General features: G+C 41.2%; 1 protein-coding gene across 5 annotated transcripts in view; it reads right to left on the bottom strand.

The window, feature by feature from the left end:
* Positions 1-2,449, bottom strand: part of LOC140739245 (uncharacterized) — a 107,925-nt gene extending 105,476 nt beyond the window's left edge. For 3 of the 5 annotated variants that reach the window (XM_073067371.1, XM_073067373.1, XM_073067368.1), the window contains exon 1: positions 2,337-2,449. The gene's annotated coding sequence lies outside the window, so the exon portion shown is untranslated. The remainder of the gene's footprint in view (positions 1-2,336) is intronic. The other 2 variants (XM_073067372.1, XM_073067370.1) reach the window with 2 other exon arrangements.
* Between the last annotated feature and the right edge of the window lie 14,725 nt (positions 2,450-17,174).

The raw sequence follows: 17,174 nt of genomic DNA on the forward strand, positions 1-17,174 counted from the left end.
TTCACACTCATGATCCTCTGAATGAAGTTCCCCATCAGATTTCCCTTGAATATTTCACCTTTCGTTTTAACCCATGACCTCTAATACTCATCCCACTAAACCTCAATAGAAAGAGTTTGCTTGCATTTATCCTACCTATATCCCTCATAATTCTTCTAACTCTATCAAATCACCCCTCATTCTCCCACACTCCAGGGAAAAAAGCCTGAACTATTCAAACTTCCCTTATATTAGGTCCTCAAGACCAGCAACATCATTGTATTTTTTTCCTGCATTTTTTCCATCTTATTGATAACTTTCCTGTATGCAGGTGACAGAAACTGCTCCCAGTACTCCAAATATGCCCTCATTTTTGTCTCAAACAGTTTCAGCAAACATCCCAATTTCTCGACAAAATACTCTGATCTATAAAGGCTAATGTACCAAAAGCTCTTTTTAAGACCCTTTCTATTACTGACACTACTTGAAATGAAATATTGCCCTGCATTTCCAGATCCCTTTGCTCTACTGTATCCTTCCTCAGTGCCCTATCAGTCACTGGGTAACTCCTACCTTGGTTTGTCCTCCCAAAATTCACCACCTCACACTAGTCTGCATTATATCCCATCTGCTATTTTTCAGCACGTATTTCCATTTAGTTTATATCCCACTGCAAGCTTTGATGGTCTTCCTTGTTGTTGACTACCATTTTCGCTTGGAGCTTGTTCCACACTTGCACAACCTCTGACTGAAGAAATTCTGGAATGTTTATTATCCATTGTAAAAGGAATAAGCCTATTTTGAATTAAAGTTCTTTTTGCTAATAAAGATTTCTTTATCTCATCGTCCATATTTACCTTATTCCATAAATCAATCAAGTGTCTTAATATAGGAGATTCTTTTTTTCCCCATATCCATTTGGATTCCCATTTATATATAAAATCCTCTGGTATATTTTCTCCTATCTTATCTAATTCTATTTTAATCCATGCCAATTGTTCTTCATCAAGAAAAGACGCAATAAATCTAAGTTGATTTGCTTTATAATAATTCTTAAAATTTGGAAGTTGTAAACCCCCTAAATCAAATTTACATGTCAATTTTTCCAATGATATTCTTGACATCTTACCTTTCCAAAGAAATTTCCTTACATATTTATTCAGTTCTTGAAAAAACTTCTAAGGTAATTGTATTGGTAAATTTTGAAATAAATATTGCAATCTAAGAAATATATTCATTTTTACAGCATTAACTCTACCTATTAATGTTATTGGTAACATCATCCATTTATCAAGATCCTCTTTTTTTTAATAATGGCAAATAGTTTTGTTTATATAAATTTTTAACATCGTTATCAACTCTAATACCTAAATATTTTATCCCATTCATTGACCATCGAAATTGAGTTGCTAATCGACATTGATTATAATTTCCTTTAGTGAGGGGCAAAATTTCACTTTTATCCCAATTTACTTTATAACCTGATACTTTCCCATATTCTTCCAATCTAAAGGATAATCTTTGCAAGGATTGCAATGGGTTTGTTAAATAAATCAAAACATCATCAGCAAATAAATTAATCTTATATTCTTCTTGATTAACTCTAAAGCCCCCAATATCTGAATCTGTTCTAATTAATTCAGCTAATGGTTCTATTGCCAATACAAATAAAGCAGGTGATAATGGGCAGCCTTGTCTAGTTGACCTAATTTCTAAAATTTAATAAATAAATAAATAAATAAATAAATAAATAGATAGATAGATAGATAGATAGATATGTAGATAGATAGATAGATAGATAGATAGATAGATAGATAGATAGATAGATAAATAACTAAAAAGAAATTCTGGAATTACTGCTGCCATTCTATGAATTTAACTGCACATTAAAAAGCTGCCCATTTAGTTTGTCTGTGAGGTTCATCCACACCCTTCCCAGCAAAATGGTTTCAACTAAGTCTAACCTCATTGCTCAGGCCATGAACTGAAGAGGCAGCAGAACAGTGAGGGAGAATGAAAACCAGAGCGTTGGTGGGGAAACAGGAAAATTCAATCCATTTTGACATTGAAATTATTTTATTGATCAAGTAACAAGAAGGAAAGACTAAAATGTGTTTCATATGGGAGTCTGGTCATTGATCTGTGACAACCCTCCTTTATTGCAATTGAAAGAAAAAACAAGAAAAAGAACAAATAAGTAATGTTTTAACGCCCATGTTTAATCAGCAGTAAGGCAGACTGCAACAGTAGAACTGATTGAAAGTGTGAAGTATCAAACAGTACAAGATAATTAACACTGAGTTAACCCATTGGAACCTATCCTTTCCTTCAAGTGAGATTGCATTGAGGTCACCTACCTTGTGGGAAGATACTGGTGAAGGAGCCCAAAGACTGACTTAGAATCTCCGAATACTGAGACACACAACAAGCTGAGTTCCCCCAGGCTCTGCACTGTAAGTGACTGTGTCTCTTGTGAAACCACAGAGCAGGCGAGCTTCCTCTTCCTCTTCAGCTCAGGGTTCAGGCATCAGTCGTGTTAAGTGTATTTGAGACAATGAAAAAACAATTTGAAATACCAAATTGGATAATCCAAAAATGGGAAGTTAATGAACTCAAAAATGTTTTGGAAGACTTTAGATTTAGAACATCATTATGTTAAAGTTTTGAAAGTATATCAAATGTGTAAGGTAATGGTAAATGACAGACTATGCCATTATGAATGAAACATGGTCAATTTTGTTGGGTTCAATGTTTGTTATTTGATTGTGGTGGCCCAGTAGTTTTAAACTGTATCCAGATACAACACCACTTGGCAAACTTTAGAATGAAGAAAATAAAAAATGAGCTTGATTTGATTTGTAATGTCATAAATGATATTCAAAGTTAGTCCAGTGTTGAGTGAGAGTTTTTAGTTTTACCCATGGGTGAAGTTCCAGCCATCTGGTTTGTAATGATTCAATTTTCTGCAGTGTGTTGTACTGCTTCCCATATCGAATCTCACAGAGTGCCTGTGGTGAACTACGTATACCTGTCTGGACACGCCCCACCCTGCTGACTGCTCCTGTGGCTCCTCCCACGGATCCTGGTATAAAGGCGATTGGAGACACCGCCCCGGCCTCAGTCTCCAGGATGCAGTGTGGTGGTCAATTGCTGCTTGTTCTTTCTTCCAGCCAATAAAATTGATGCACCATCAATAACTCGACGATGACCAGGGACTGCCAAGTCTGCGCTGAGTGCAAACCGCACTTCTACCGTCCTGAAAAGGCGCAACTTATCAAGGCCACCTGCCCCTTTGAGTGACTGAGTGTTGAATTTAACAGCCCCCTTCCCTCCACCGACCGTAATGTCTACTTTCTCAACATTATCGACGAGTACTCGCGGTTCCCCTTTGCCATCCCCTGCCCCGACACCACTACCACGTCGGTCATAAAAGCTCTGCACCAGCTCTTCACTCTGTTCGGATATCCCTGCTATATCCACAGTGATAGAGGGTCCTCCTTTATGAGTGACAAGCTGCACCAGTACCTGCTGGCTAGGGGCATTGCTACTAGTAGGACCACGAGCTATAATCCCCGGGGTAATAGACAGATAATAGAATGCCACAGTGTGGAAGGCCACACTTTTAGCCCTTAAGTCAAAAGGGTTGCCGGACTCTCGATGGCAGGAGGTCCTCCCCGAGGCACTCCACTCTATCCGCTCCCTGTTATGTACGTCCACCAATGCCACCCCTCATGAGCGCCTACTTTCTTTTCCCAGGATGTCTGCCACTGGGACCACCCTACCAGCTTGGCTGACATCCCCAGGGCCAGTGCTGCTCCGGAAACATGCGAGGAGCAATAAATACCCCCGCTGGTTGAGAGGGTTCACCTACTACATGTGAACCCCCAGTATGCCTACGTGGTCTTACCTGATGGGCAGCAGGACACGGTCTCCATCCGCAACCTGGTGCCCGCAGGAGCAGCAGACCACTACCCCGAACACTCCATGGTAACTATGAACCCTGTACCCGAGGTGACACCACGCACACCGAGCCCTACACAGACTCCTCATGACATGCATATACCAGGCGCCTCGCACACGCATGAGGGATCACTGACGCCTAGTGGGCTGACACCTCCAGTCAGGCCGGAAACAGCACAACCACCGTCTCTGGTGCAATCACCACCAGCACCTGTGCAATCACAGCCGGTGCTACGTAGATCGCAGCAACAGATTCGACCACCTGATAGACTTAACCTGTAAATATACTTGTAAGAGACTTTGCCCCATGGGGACTCTCTTTTAAAACAAACGGGGGGGGGGGGGGTGAATGTGGTGAACTACATATCCCTGTCTGGACACGCCCCCCCCCCGCTGACTGCTCCTGTGGCTCCTCCCACTGACCATGGCTTCTCCCACGGACCCCGGTATAAAGGCGATTGGAGACACCGCCCTGGCAGTCTCCAGGATGCAGCGTGGTGGTCAATTGCTGCTTGTTCTTTCTTCCAGCCAATAAAAGCCTATATCTCGCCTCACGACTCAGAGAGTTATTGATGGTGCATCAGTGCCTCAAGACCTTCACAGCTTTTGAGAATAATTTGTGTTCGCTGCTGCAATGCCAATTCAAACTAAAGCTGATTTGCAAATAATTTTCATTTACCTAATATCTAGTTACACCCAAGTAAAACAAAGCTTATTTAACAATGTTTATTCATTGTTTTCTTTTTAAACAGTGTTAGCTAAACTACAAAGTTCTTCATTTAAAATAACTGAAGAAATACCCTTGAGCTCTTGTTGAGGGTGTTGATTAACTGAAGTTTTACATCTGTTCTGAGAACTTAATCAACTGAAAACTACTGCTGTGAAAATTGCTGTCTATCCATAAAGTAATAAGATATAGGAGCAGAATTAAAACATTTGATCCATCGTGTCTGCACCACCATTCCATCACAGCTGATTTATTATCTCTCTCAACTCTATTCTCCTGCCTTCTCCACGTAACCGTTGACACCCTTACTACTCAACTACCTATCCAGCTCTGCTTTCAGTATACACATTGACTTGGCTCAACAACGGAGTGATTCTCCTGGCCCTGCTGATCTGCTCTCACTTGGTTTCCACTGTTGACAAAGACACTCGATCCTGCAGTGATCTCCACAGCTTAATCTGTGTCTGTCTGATCCCCCTGAGTTTATCTTTAGCAATCTGAACAGTTACTTTGCCATTTCAACAGACATTTCCAGTGAACAAAATGAGGAAATGGGCAGTGAAAATTGTTCCTCATTTTATACTCTTAGTTACAGCTGTCCGCAAATAACGGTCACTAGGCTAAATATTGACTGATAATTATAATTTCCCCCAGAAATCGTTCTTCTGTATTTTCTGTCAGTTTGGCTAAAGAGCAAAGGTTCACAGATGACGACAACAAAGAGGTGGTCATGGGAAGCAGGAGAGCAGCTATGGGACTGGTTTGAATCAGTGGACTGCTCGTGTTCAGGGACTCATCTGTTGATATGAATGTGTACAGCGTGGTTGTCACAGACTTTGTTTTTTTTAAAAAACTTTTTTTATTGTGTTTTCAAATAGTTACAGAATAAAAGTGTGTGAAAAAGAAAATATGTGTTACCCATCCCCCCTCCCCTTAACCCCTCCCCCCTAACATACCTATTGAAAGAAAGAAGAAAGAAAGAAAAAAAAGGAATACCTGGATATTGGAAGATCCCCACATGCTCCATGGAGTTCGTAATAACTTTAGTATATATATTTATTTCTTTCCCCAAGTAACCAATTGTTTCATCTTCGGAGCACCTATATATTTAATCCTGTCTTTTGTAAATAAGGGCGCCAAATTTTCAAAAATGTTTCATATTTATCTCTTAAATTATAAGTAATTTTTTCAAGTGGAATACAGCCATAAATTTCTTTCTTCCAACAATCTATACTTAAATATGTATCCGATTTCCAAGTAACTGCAATAGCTTTTTTGGCTACTGCCAATGCAATTTTTATAAATTATTTCTGATATTTATTCAATTTGGATATCGGTTTTATCCCTTCAATATCACCTAGTAAAAGTAATATTGGATTATGTGGAAGTTGTATTCCAATAATTTGTTCCAGTAAAACTCTTAAATTTGTCCAAAAAGGTTGAATTTTAGAACAAGACCAAGTAGAATGTAAAAAAGTACCAATTTCTTGGTTACATCGGAAACACTGATCAGATAACAGACTTTGTTAAAACATTTTACATGAATGAGTCCCCATAAAATCATTCAGAATTTTCCCAAGAAAGTTGCAAGAGGTCCAAATAGTTAGACCAGCAGAATAGTTAAGCCATCTTAAATGTGAAGTTAGTTCCAGACTAAGCTCAAATCAAAGAAGGATGTTTCACAGTTGTGTCTGGACTTGAATACTGTCACCTCTTAGAAAGTTACATCAAATGACATAGGCAACAGCAGGGTTTCACTTCCAGATGAACTCAATGCCATCCATGCTCACTTTGACCTACAAAACATGGAGGAATCATCACAAACTTCCACAGCCCACGATAATCCTATGATTTCAGGTTCTGATGTGTGAGCAGCCTTCAGGAGGGTGAATCCTTTAGAAGCACCTTGCCTGAGTAAGTACTAAAGGCCTGTTCTGACCAACTGGCTGGGGTATTCACTGAGATCTTTAAACTCTCGCTTCAGCAGTCTGCAGGACTTCAATTATCCTGGTGCCCAAGAAGAATGTGGTGACCTGCATTAATAACTATCATCCAGTAACACTGACATCCACAGTTATGAAGTGTTTTGAGATGTTGGTGATGAAATATATCAACTCTAGCCTGAGAAGTGACTTAGATCAAATCCAGTGTGCCTATTGAAGCAACAGGCCCACAGCAAATGCCATTTCATTGGCTCTTGACTCAAGCCTGAAACATCTGGACACCAATGATGAATGCATCGCAATGCTGTTTATTGACTATAGATCAGCATTTAATACCATCATAACTGTAAATGGAAATCAACAAGCTTCTGATACTTGGCCTCAATGCCTCCTTGTTCAATTGGTTCATTGATTTCCTCACATACAGACACCAGTCAGATCAGATTGCAAACAAACTCTTCTCCATGATCTCCACCAGCATAGGCGCACCACAATGCTGAGTACTTAGCCCCATGCTCGACTCACTTTACACTTATGACTGTCTGGCTATGCACAGCTTCAATGTTGACAACACCACTGTTGTAGACCAGATCAAAGGTGGTGATGGATCAGCATATAGGAGGGAGATTGAAAATCTGGTTGAGTGGTGCCTTAACAACAACCTCTTAGTCAATGTCAGCAAGACCAAGGAGTGGATTATTAACTTCAGAAGGAGAAAACCAGACTTCCAGGAGCCAATCCTGATCTGAGAATCAGCAACTTTAATTATTATTTCAGAGGGCCTGTCCTCTGAAGTGTAATTACGAAGAAAGCACATCAGCGCCTCTACTTCTTGTGAATTTTGCGAAAATTCGGCATTACATGGACTTATTTCTTACATCCTTCTCATACATGAGGAGTAAAAACCTAGACATCACATCTCCATCTAAATGTGCAATGTGCAATCATAGTAATTTATAATAAATAGAACAGTCACTGCAATATAGAGTACACTCAAGTCAGTGTGAGTTCCTCAGTCTGATGGTCTGTTGGAAGTAGTTATCCTGGAGCTTGCTGGTCCTGGCTTTTATGCTGCGGTGCCACTTCCTGGATGATAGCAGCTGGAATAGATTGTGGTTGGGATGGCTTGGGTCCCCTGTGATCCTATGGGCCCTTTTTACACATCTGTCCTTGTCAATGTCCTGAATCATGGGAAGTTCACAACCACAGATGCGCTGGGCCATCTGCACCACTCTGCAGAGTCCTGCGATTAAGGGAGGTACAGTTTCCATACCAGCCAGTCATGCAGCCAGTTACGATGCTCTCAATTGTGCTGCTGTAGAAAGTTCTTCGGACTTGGGGGCTCATACCAAAATTCCTCAACCGTCTGAGGTGAAAGAGGTGCTGTTGTACCTTTTTCACCACACAGCTGGTGTGTACAGACCACGTGAGGTCCTTGGTGATGTGGATGCCGTGGAACTTGAAGCTGATTACCTTCTCAACCCCAGATCCATTGATGTCAATAGGGGTCAGCCCATCTCCATTCCTTCTGTAATCCACAACTAGCTCCTTTGTTTTTGAAGCATTGAGGAAGAGGTTTTTTTCTTGACACCACTGTGTCAGAGAGATGTCTTCTTCCCTGTAGGCCACCTCGTTATTGTTCAAGATAAGGCCAATCATTGTAGCGTTGTTGGCAAATTTAATTAGATTGGAGCTGTGTGTTGAGATACAGACATAGGTATACATGGAGTAGAGAAGGGGACTCAGTACACAACCCTGTGGGGCACCTGTATTGAGAGTCAGAGGGTTAGAGCTGATGGAGCCCACTCTTACAACCTGCAGGTGATCTGAAAGGAAGATCCAGCTGCATAAGGCACAGTCAAGACCAAGATCTCTGAACTTCTTGTTAAGTCTGGATGGAACTGTGATGTTGAATGCTGAACTGTGGTCCAAGTACAGCATTCTCACATAAGCATCCTTCTTCTCCAGATGTGTAAGGACAGTATGTAGAGAAGTGGCTGTTGTGTCATCTGTTGATCGGTTGTGCTGGTAGGCAAATTGTAGGGGTTCCAGTTTGGGTGGTAGCAAGCAGCAGATGCAATCCTTGACCAGCGTCTCAAATTTGTTTATTATTGAGCTGAGGGCAACAGGATGCCAGTTGTTCAGGCATGTTACCTTGGCCTTTTTTGGTACAGGGACAATGGTGGATAATTTGAAGCAGGAGGGCAGTCTACCCTGGGAGAAGGAGAGATTAAAAATGTCTGTTAACACACCTTCCAGTTGTGCTGCACACATACTAAGTACTCACCCTGAGATGCCATCAGGTCCTGCAGCTTTGCCACAGTCCACTCATTGGAAATATCTGCACATCTCAGCCTCAGAGATGACCAAGTTGCTGGTTGTAGCAGTGCCTTTCCTTGAAGGGTCAGAGTTAGTGACATTGAACCTAGCATAAAAGTGATTTAGCTCATCTGGGAGAGAAGATTCAATATTGGTGGCACCACAATGTTTGGCTTTGAAGTCTGTGATGGTATGCAACCCTCATCACAAGTCACATGTGCTATTCATTGTGATTCCTGACTCAATCTTCTCCCTATATTATTGTTTTGCAGCCTTGATAGCTTTGCATAGATTGTAGCTGGTTTTCTTGAGCTCTAGTTGATTGGCAGCAATGTAAGCCCTATGTTGTGCAATAAGTGCTGCTCGGATGGAATTATTGATCCAGGTTTTCTGGTTCAGGAAGACTCTGATCGACTTCTAAGTACGTTACAGCCTCGTATGGAAATGCCAGTGCCATTGAATGTAAAATCCTACAAGAAGTGGTGAATACAGCCCAGTCCATCATGCATAAGGCCCTTCCCAACATTGAGCACATCCACACAAAGCGTTGTTGCAGGAAAGCAGCTTCCATCATCAGGGATCTTCACCACCCAGGTCTTGGTCTGAGCTTACTGCTGTCATCGGGAAGAAGGTAAAGAAGCCTTAGGACTCACAACATCAGGTTCAGGAACAGTTATTATCCCTCAACTATCAGGCTCTTGAAAAAAAAGGGGATAACTTAATTCAACTTCATTTGCTCTGTCATTAAAATCGTCCCTCAACCTATGGACTCATTATCAAGGGCTCTTCATCTCATGTTCTTTCTATTTATTGCTTATTTATTTATTATTATTATTTCTTTCATTCTATATTTGCAGTTTGTTGTCTATTGCACACTGGTTGAACACTCAAGTTAGTGTGGTCTCTCATTGATTCTATTATGTTATTATTCTGTGATGGATTTATTGAATATGCCCACAAGAAAATGAAGCTCAGGCATGTATATACTGACATGTATGTACTTTGATAATAGATTTACATTGAGCTTTCACGACTGCATGGAAAAGTTGCTCCTCAGGTCCATTTTAATTCTTTTCTCCATTACCTTAAATCTACAACAAAAGCAGGAGAGCAGCTTCTTCAAGCTCATCTAGATAAGCAGATTAATTTCTAACTTTAATATCTCTTTTCTCTTTTTCAAGGTAGATAAGCTTCTGTTGAGGTCCCTGCCATACAAGTCCACTCAAACTGCGGTTCTTTACGGTGATTGTTCTTGCTCCCACGACTCACCAATCGGCTGTTTATTAATTATCACCAGGATGTGGCCTAGAAGTCAAGTACTCCTTCGGGGCTCTAAGGCTCTGAGACCCTAGGGACGAGCCACTTCAATGCCAGTGTTGCAAAAGAAAACGGAATATCATTACAGCAAATCAGCTGTTGGAAATATCTGTACTTGGATCACTCTCTCTCTCTCCCTCTCTTCTCTTCTCTCATTGGTGGGGGAGAATTTTTTGCCAATTCTCGAGTTGGGAGATCTCAGAAACAAAATCACACTGTAGACATCCACTTTGCAGTCGGCAGGTTTTTTTTTTTGCCTTGTTAGTCTCCCCGGCTGTTCTATGCCTCTTTATTAGGGAGAGAGAGAGAGACTGTGGTATGTTGAATTATCAGGTGAATGTTCAGACTTTTTACCTTGAATGTTTAGTTTAGTCTAGAATTTTTAGTCTTTCTTTGCTGTTGCTTGCTGAGTGGTGGTGGGTGCTGATGCTTTTTGCTGATGTAAGTCGGGGGTAATGGGGGAGGGGAATGGTCAATGCTTTGCTGCTGCTTTTGTGAGGGAAGGGGAGTAGGGAGGATTTGAGGTTCTAACGTTTTTACTTTCACTCATCCTTTGGTGTATCCTCTGTTTTCATGGATGTCTGTGAAGAGCAAGAATTTCAGGTTATACATTGTTACATTTTCTGATATTAACTGGAACTATTAGATTTGGACTCCCCTACCCTGCAGAAAATATTAAGATCATAAAATATAGGAGCAGAATTAGACTATTCAGCCCATCGAGCTAACTCCATCATTCCATCATGGCTGATTTATTATCCATGTCAACTCCAATCTCATGCCTTCTCCTTGTAGCCTTCAACATCCTTACCAATCAAGAACCTGTCACACTCCAGTCTAAATACACTGCATGATGCAGCTTTCAGAGCCATCTGTGACAATCAATTCCACAGATACACCACCCTCTGAAGATCCTCCTCATCTCCATCCTAAAAAGACGTCCTTTTATTCAGAGGCAGGACCCTCTGGTCCCAGACTCCCCAACTATAGGAAACACTCTCTCCAAGTCTACTTTAACTCAGCTTTTCAATATTCAAAAGTTTCAATGCGAAGTTAGTCCAGGCCTAGAATCATCAAACACTCCTCATACGTAAACCCTTTAATTCCCAGAATCACTCTCATGAACTTCCTCTCGACCAGGGGTTTCCAAACTTGTTATGCTCTGGATCTGACCATTAACCCTTGCTAAAGACCCACCCCAATGTAAGCACATACGTTGACTGTTTACTCTTTTCCACAGATGCCTCCTGGCCTGCTGAGTTCCTCCAGTGCTTTGTTTGTGTTGCTTTGGATCTCTAGCAGCTGCAGATTTCCTCTTGTTTTTTCTTCTTATTGAAGAAAGAATCTGCTGACGTTGGACAGGGTTCAGGGAGTTTCACGAGAATGATTTTGTGAATGAAAGTCTAATTGAATGACGAATGATTTGTAGCTCTAGGACTTTGCTCACTGTAATTCAGAAGAATGTGTAGGGTTTGCTTTGAAACCAATCGGAGGTGGAAAGGCAGAAATAGAGTTGATGTGGAGAGGATGTTTTCTAGGGTGGGGAGTTTAGGACCAAAAAGCACAGCCTCAGTATAGATGGATGTCCATTTAGAATAGAGATGATGTGGATTTTTTTTTAGCAAGAGTGTGGTGATCCTGTGGAATTTATTGTCACAGCTATCTGTGGAGACTAGGTGATTGAGTATATATAAGGCAGAGGTTGCTAGGTTCTTGATTAGTCAGGATATGAAAGGTTACAGACAGAAGGCAAGAGATTGGCATTGAGAAGGAAATGGATCAGTCATCCCTGCTGGTGTCCCCTTCAATCAACTTTGATCAGTTCCTCTCTCATGCCTCTGTAATACTGGTAGTATTTACTCCTTAGTAATACTGGTAGATCTAATTTTAGCTTCTTGCTCTTAAATTGCAAAGCGAATTATATCATATGCTCTCTGAGTCATAAGGGAACTCGTTCAGTTCCCTAATCAAATCTGTTCCATTACACAACCTCTCATGCACAACTTCTTATTCCTTAGTGGACTCAGCCACAAGTTGCCCTAAAACAATCTTGCAGGCATTCCACATATTCCTTATCTTGGGATCCAGCACCAACTTGACTTTCCCAATTTAAATGCATATTGAAACCCCCATGAGTATAATAACATTTCCCTTTTTACATGCCTCTTCTATTTGCCATTGTAATTTGTACCCCATTTCATGGCCACTGTTCAGAGGACTTTACAGAACTCCCTTCAGGATCTATATAGCCTTGCAGTTTCTTAACACTGCTCACAAACTTGTTAAACTTCCAACTATGATCTACTTTCATCCACAATTCAGATGTGCCCACAGCACCATACCTGCTGATCTCTGACTGTGCTACAAGATATCTACCTTATTCTATTTACTGTGTGCATTCAATTATAACATCTAGAGTCCTGTATTCATCAGCCTTTACAATTTTGCTTCCTTGTTACCAAAAGTTAAATTCTTATCCTTTCTAATCTTTTTTGTATGTTTATTCATTCCACAAATTTCCATCACCTCTCCTGCACTCTCCCTCGCTTTTACTTGATCCTCAATTTTCCAAACTGTCAGACTGGTGCACTTACTATTTAAATAAAAGAGAAAGACACACTAAAAACAATCCCACTGGCTGCAATTCTGTCCTATCATGTTCCTATCCTTCCTCACAATCTCACTACCCATGACATCCAATTGTATACCATTGTCCCATCCTCTGCCCAGTCACGCTTGTTCGCATTCTTCTACCAAATTAGTTTAAAACCTATTCCCCAACAACTCGAGCAAACATGCCCACAAGTATACTTGCCCCCCTCAGCAAATATACATGCGTAACTGTCCTTTTTGTTTAGGTCATACATTCCCCAGAAGCCATCCCAATGAACCCTGCAAGAAATCAGAAACCCTGCCCCCTGCACCAATTCCTCAGCCATGCATTCTCTAGCCAAGTCATCCTATTCTTACCCTCACTATAGCATGGGACAGGCAGTAGTCCAAACATTACTACCCTTGTGGTCCAGCTTTTCAAATTTCTAGCTAGCTTCCTATATTCTATCTTCAAAATCTCACCCCTTTTCCTGGCTATGACATTGGTGGCAATATGTACCACAATCTCTGGCTGTGCACCTCCCCCTTTGGAAGACTTTGGACCTGATCCAAGATGTCATTGACCCTGGCATCTGGGAGGCAACATATTATTTGGGTACTTCTTTCCCATCCAAAGAATCTCCACTCTGCTGGTCTAACTACTGAATCCACAATTCCAACTGCACTGTCTTCTCTCCCCTTCCATTCTTGTTCTTAAACTGCAGCCACAATCAGCAAATGAAATGCAATGTTAGAAAGTGTACGGTCATGCACTTTGGTGGAAGAAATAAACAGGCAGGCTAACATTTAGATGGGGAGAGAATTCAAAATGCAGAGATGCAAAGGGACATGGGAGTTCTTATGCAGGATACCTTAAAGTTTAACCTCCCGGTTGAGTTGCTGGTGCAGATGTCAAATGCAATGCTGGCGTTCATTTCTAGAGGTAAAGAATACAAGAGCAGGAATGTGATGTTGAGGCTCTATAGGCACTCATGACACCACACTTAGAGCATTGTGTGCAGTTTTGGGCTCCTAATTTCAGGAGGGATATACTGACATTGGAGAAGTTTCAGAGAAGATTCACGAGAATGATTCCAGCAATGAAAGGGTGACTGTATGAGGAACATCTGGCAGCTCTTGGGTTTATTCCCTGGAGTTCAGGAGAATGAGGGGGATCTCATAGAAACATTATGGATGTTATAAGTCCTGAACAGATTAGATATGGCAAAGTTATTTACCATGATAGGGGATTCTAGGACAAGAGGGCACAACTTCAGGATTGAAGGACTTCCATTTAGAACAGAGATGCTGAGAAATTACTTTAGTCAGAAGTTGGTAAATCTGTGGAATTTGTTGCCATGAGCGGCTGGGGAGGCCAAGGCATTGGGTGCATTTAAGGCAGAGATAGATAGGTTCTTGATTAGCCAGGGCATCAAAGGGTATGGGGTGAAGGCAGGGGAGTGTGGATGACTGGAAGAATCGGATCAGCCCATGAGTGAATGGCGGAGCAGACTCGATGGACCAAATGGCCTATTTCTGTTCCTATATCTTATAGTCTTATTCTGAGACACACATAGAAACTCAGTGTTGAGATATGGTCAAATGTGGTGATGGAGACCTTGAAGTAACCAGACTATCTTCTCCAGTGTTTCAGATGAGCAAATCTCTCCTTGTCATAGTGAGCACTGGCAATGACTGAACCCAGGTGTGGAGGAACAGCAGACTCCCATGTAGAGACAGAAACAAAAGGTTATACAGTGGGATTTTGACAGAATATCAGAGGCACAACTGAGTGACACCACAAGCAAATCATTCACCAGACAAGGACCCCATGATGAGCGTTCAATGGGATCCACGTTAAATAATTGTAGAATGTGAAAAACCTGTGCCAATCACAATTAACTTGACAAGGTGAAACAGAGAGTACAAGGGCTTAACAACTCTAGTTAAGGCAAGTATTGGTAAATAGAGGAGCACAAGAAACCCAGAAGCCCAGGACTGTGCTGATCGGTGCAGAGGCCACAGGGCTCATAACACACCTGGTCTGGCCTATATGTGACTGTACAACTACAGCAATGTAGTTGGTTGTTATGAGCCCCAAGAAATGCCATAGCCCTCCACTCTGTTTGTAATTACATAGGGATGGGCAATAAAAAATGCTGGCTTTGTAGCAGCCTGCACATCCCAGGGTTAAAAATTAAATATCTTAAATAAGCTTTGTCAAAATGAAATGTAATATATTTTACAAATGAAGAATCAACAGTGGGGCTGCACTATGAATAGATTTCAGTGAAGAGCCAGTGAACGTGTGAGCTGATGAACTGACACTTCCAAAAATGGAATATCACATCAGCCATGTTCAAAAACTGTGATATTTGTGGTCGATTCTGTGACTTTAGAGGTGAGGAGCAATGAAAGATACATCATAAAAGCAGATAATTATCAATAGTGTGGCAGGAAGTTTCAACTTTGCATGAAATTGGCTGTGCTGGAACAAAGAGTGCACAATTTTGTAAATTGCTTTTATCTCAAGTTTCTCTCTGTATTTCACTGACCCCAAGACAGAATCAAAATTAGAATCAGCTTTAATATCATTAGCATATGTCATGAAATTTATTGACTTTGTGGCACCTATACATTGCAACATACAGTATATATAATAACAGAGAAAAAGCATGAGTTACTGTAAGTATAGATCTATAAAATAGTTAAATTAAATAAGTCATGAGGTAGTGTTCATGGGTTCAACGTTCATTCAGAAATCGGATTGCAGAGGGAAATAAACTGTTTCTGAATCATTGAGTGCATGTCTTCAGGCTTCTGTGTGTCTTTCCTGATGGTAGCAATGAGAACAGGGCATGCCCTGGGTACTACAGTCCTTAATAATGGATGGCTCTATTGTGAGGCATCGTGCTTTGAAGATGTCTTGGATACTATGGAGGCTTATGCCCATGATGGAAATGAATAAGTTCACAAATCTCTGTAGCTTAATTCAAACCTGTGCAATAGTGATCCACCACTGCCCCTTACCAATACAAGATGATAATGAAGCCAGTTAGAATGCTCTCCACGGTACATCTGTCGAAGTTTGTGAGTGATTTTAGTGACAGACCAGATCTCCTCAAACACTGAATGAAATATAGCCATTGTCATGCCTTCATTTATCTGCATTGAAATGTTGAGCCCAGGATAGATCCTCAAAGATGTTGACACCCAGCAATTTGAAATTTTTCACTCTTTCTGCTTCTGATCCCTCTGAGGAATGGTTTGTGTTCCCTCATCTTACCCTATTTGGAAGTCCCCAGTCAGTTCTTTGGTATTAGTGTCGTTGAGTACAAGGTTATTCCTGCAATACCACCCAACTAGCTAATATACCTCGCTCCTGTAAGCCCACACACCATTATCTGAATTTCTGCCAACAATAGTTGTGCCATCAGTAAATTTGTAGATGCCATTTGAACTGTGCCTAACCACACAGTCATGGGTGTAGAGAGAGTAGAGCATGCTCTGAACCAGCTCAATCAGAAGAGTTTTACATTCCCTTGAAGATGTGAATTGAAAAACCAAATGGCCAGGCAGCATGTATGGACATTTTGGGTTGACACCCATCATTGGGACAAGAAAATACAAAATAGAGCTGTGCTTGGTAATGCAAAAATGGGAGGGTAACAAAAGTAACATCATATCAGGATAGTGAGGGACAGAAAGTCTCATGGAGATTGTGCACTGATCCCTATTCATATCTGGGCAGGCAGGCAAGATGGCCAAGGAATCATCTGGAATTTTTGGCTGAGTCTTGGAAACTGGAGCAGGGAAATACAAAATCGGCATTTAGATAGGTACAATAATAACCATTCAGCTTCATAATTTACTTGTCTTCCCAGCCCATCCATTCACCATTTCCCTCACATGCTCTCACCTATCAGTAAACAGCTTGGACTCAAGTTCAAGGTTAATTGCCATACAACCATACATGCATAGACATGAAAACAGCCAAAGGAAACAATGTTCCTGCAGTGCCACCGTGCAAAACACAGCACCGACAGCCACACACAGCATAGGACACATATAGCACATATAAGATATCAATAAACATACAGTCACACAAAAAAACATAATATAGCCCATGTCCCTGAGTCCAAGGATGTTGTCCACAAGAAAAAGTTCATTCAGCTTTTCTTCCACCAAACCAATATTGAAGTCCAGCACTGATGCCTTAGCACACTACCTCTAATGTCATCTCCCTTGATTGGTAGCAACAGGTGACACTGCAGCTTAAGGCCTAGTCAATGCTACATATATGGCTACCACTTTCTGAGCCCAAACCACTTTCTGAT

Source organism: Hemitrygon akajei, chromosome 15 (assembly GCF_048418815.1).
Source record: "Hemitrygon akajei chromosome 15, sHemAka1.3, whole genome shotgun sequence".
NCBI classification, from domain to species: Eukaryota; Metazoa; Chordata; class Chondrichthyes; order Myliobatiformes; family Dasyatidae; genus Hemitrygon; species Hemitrygon akajei.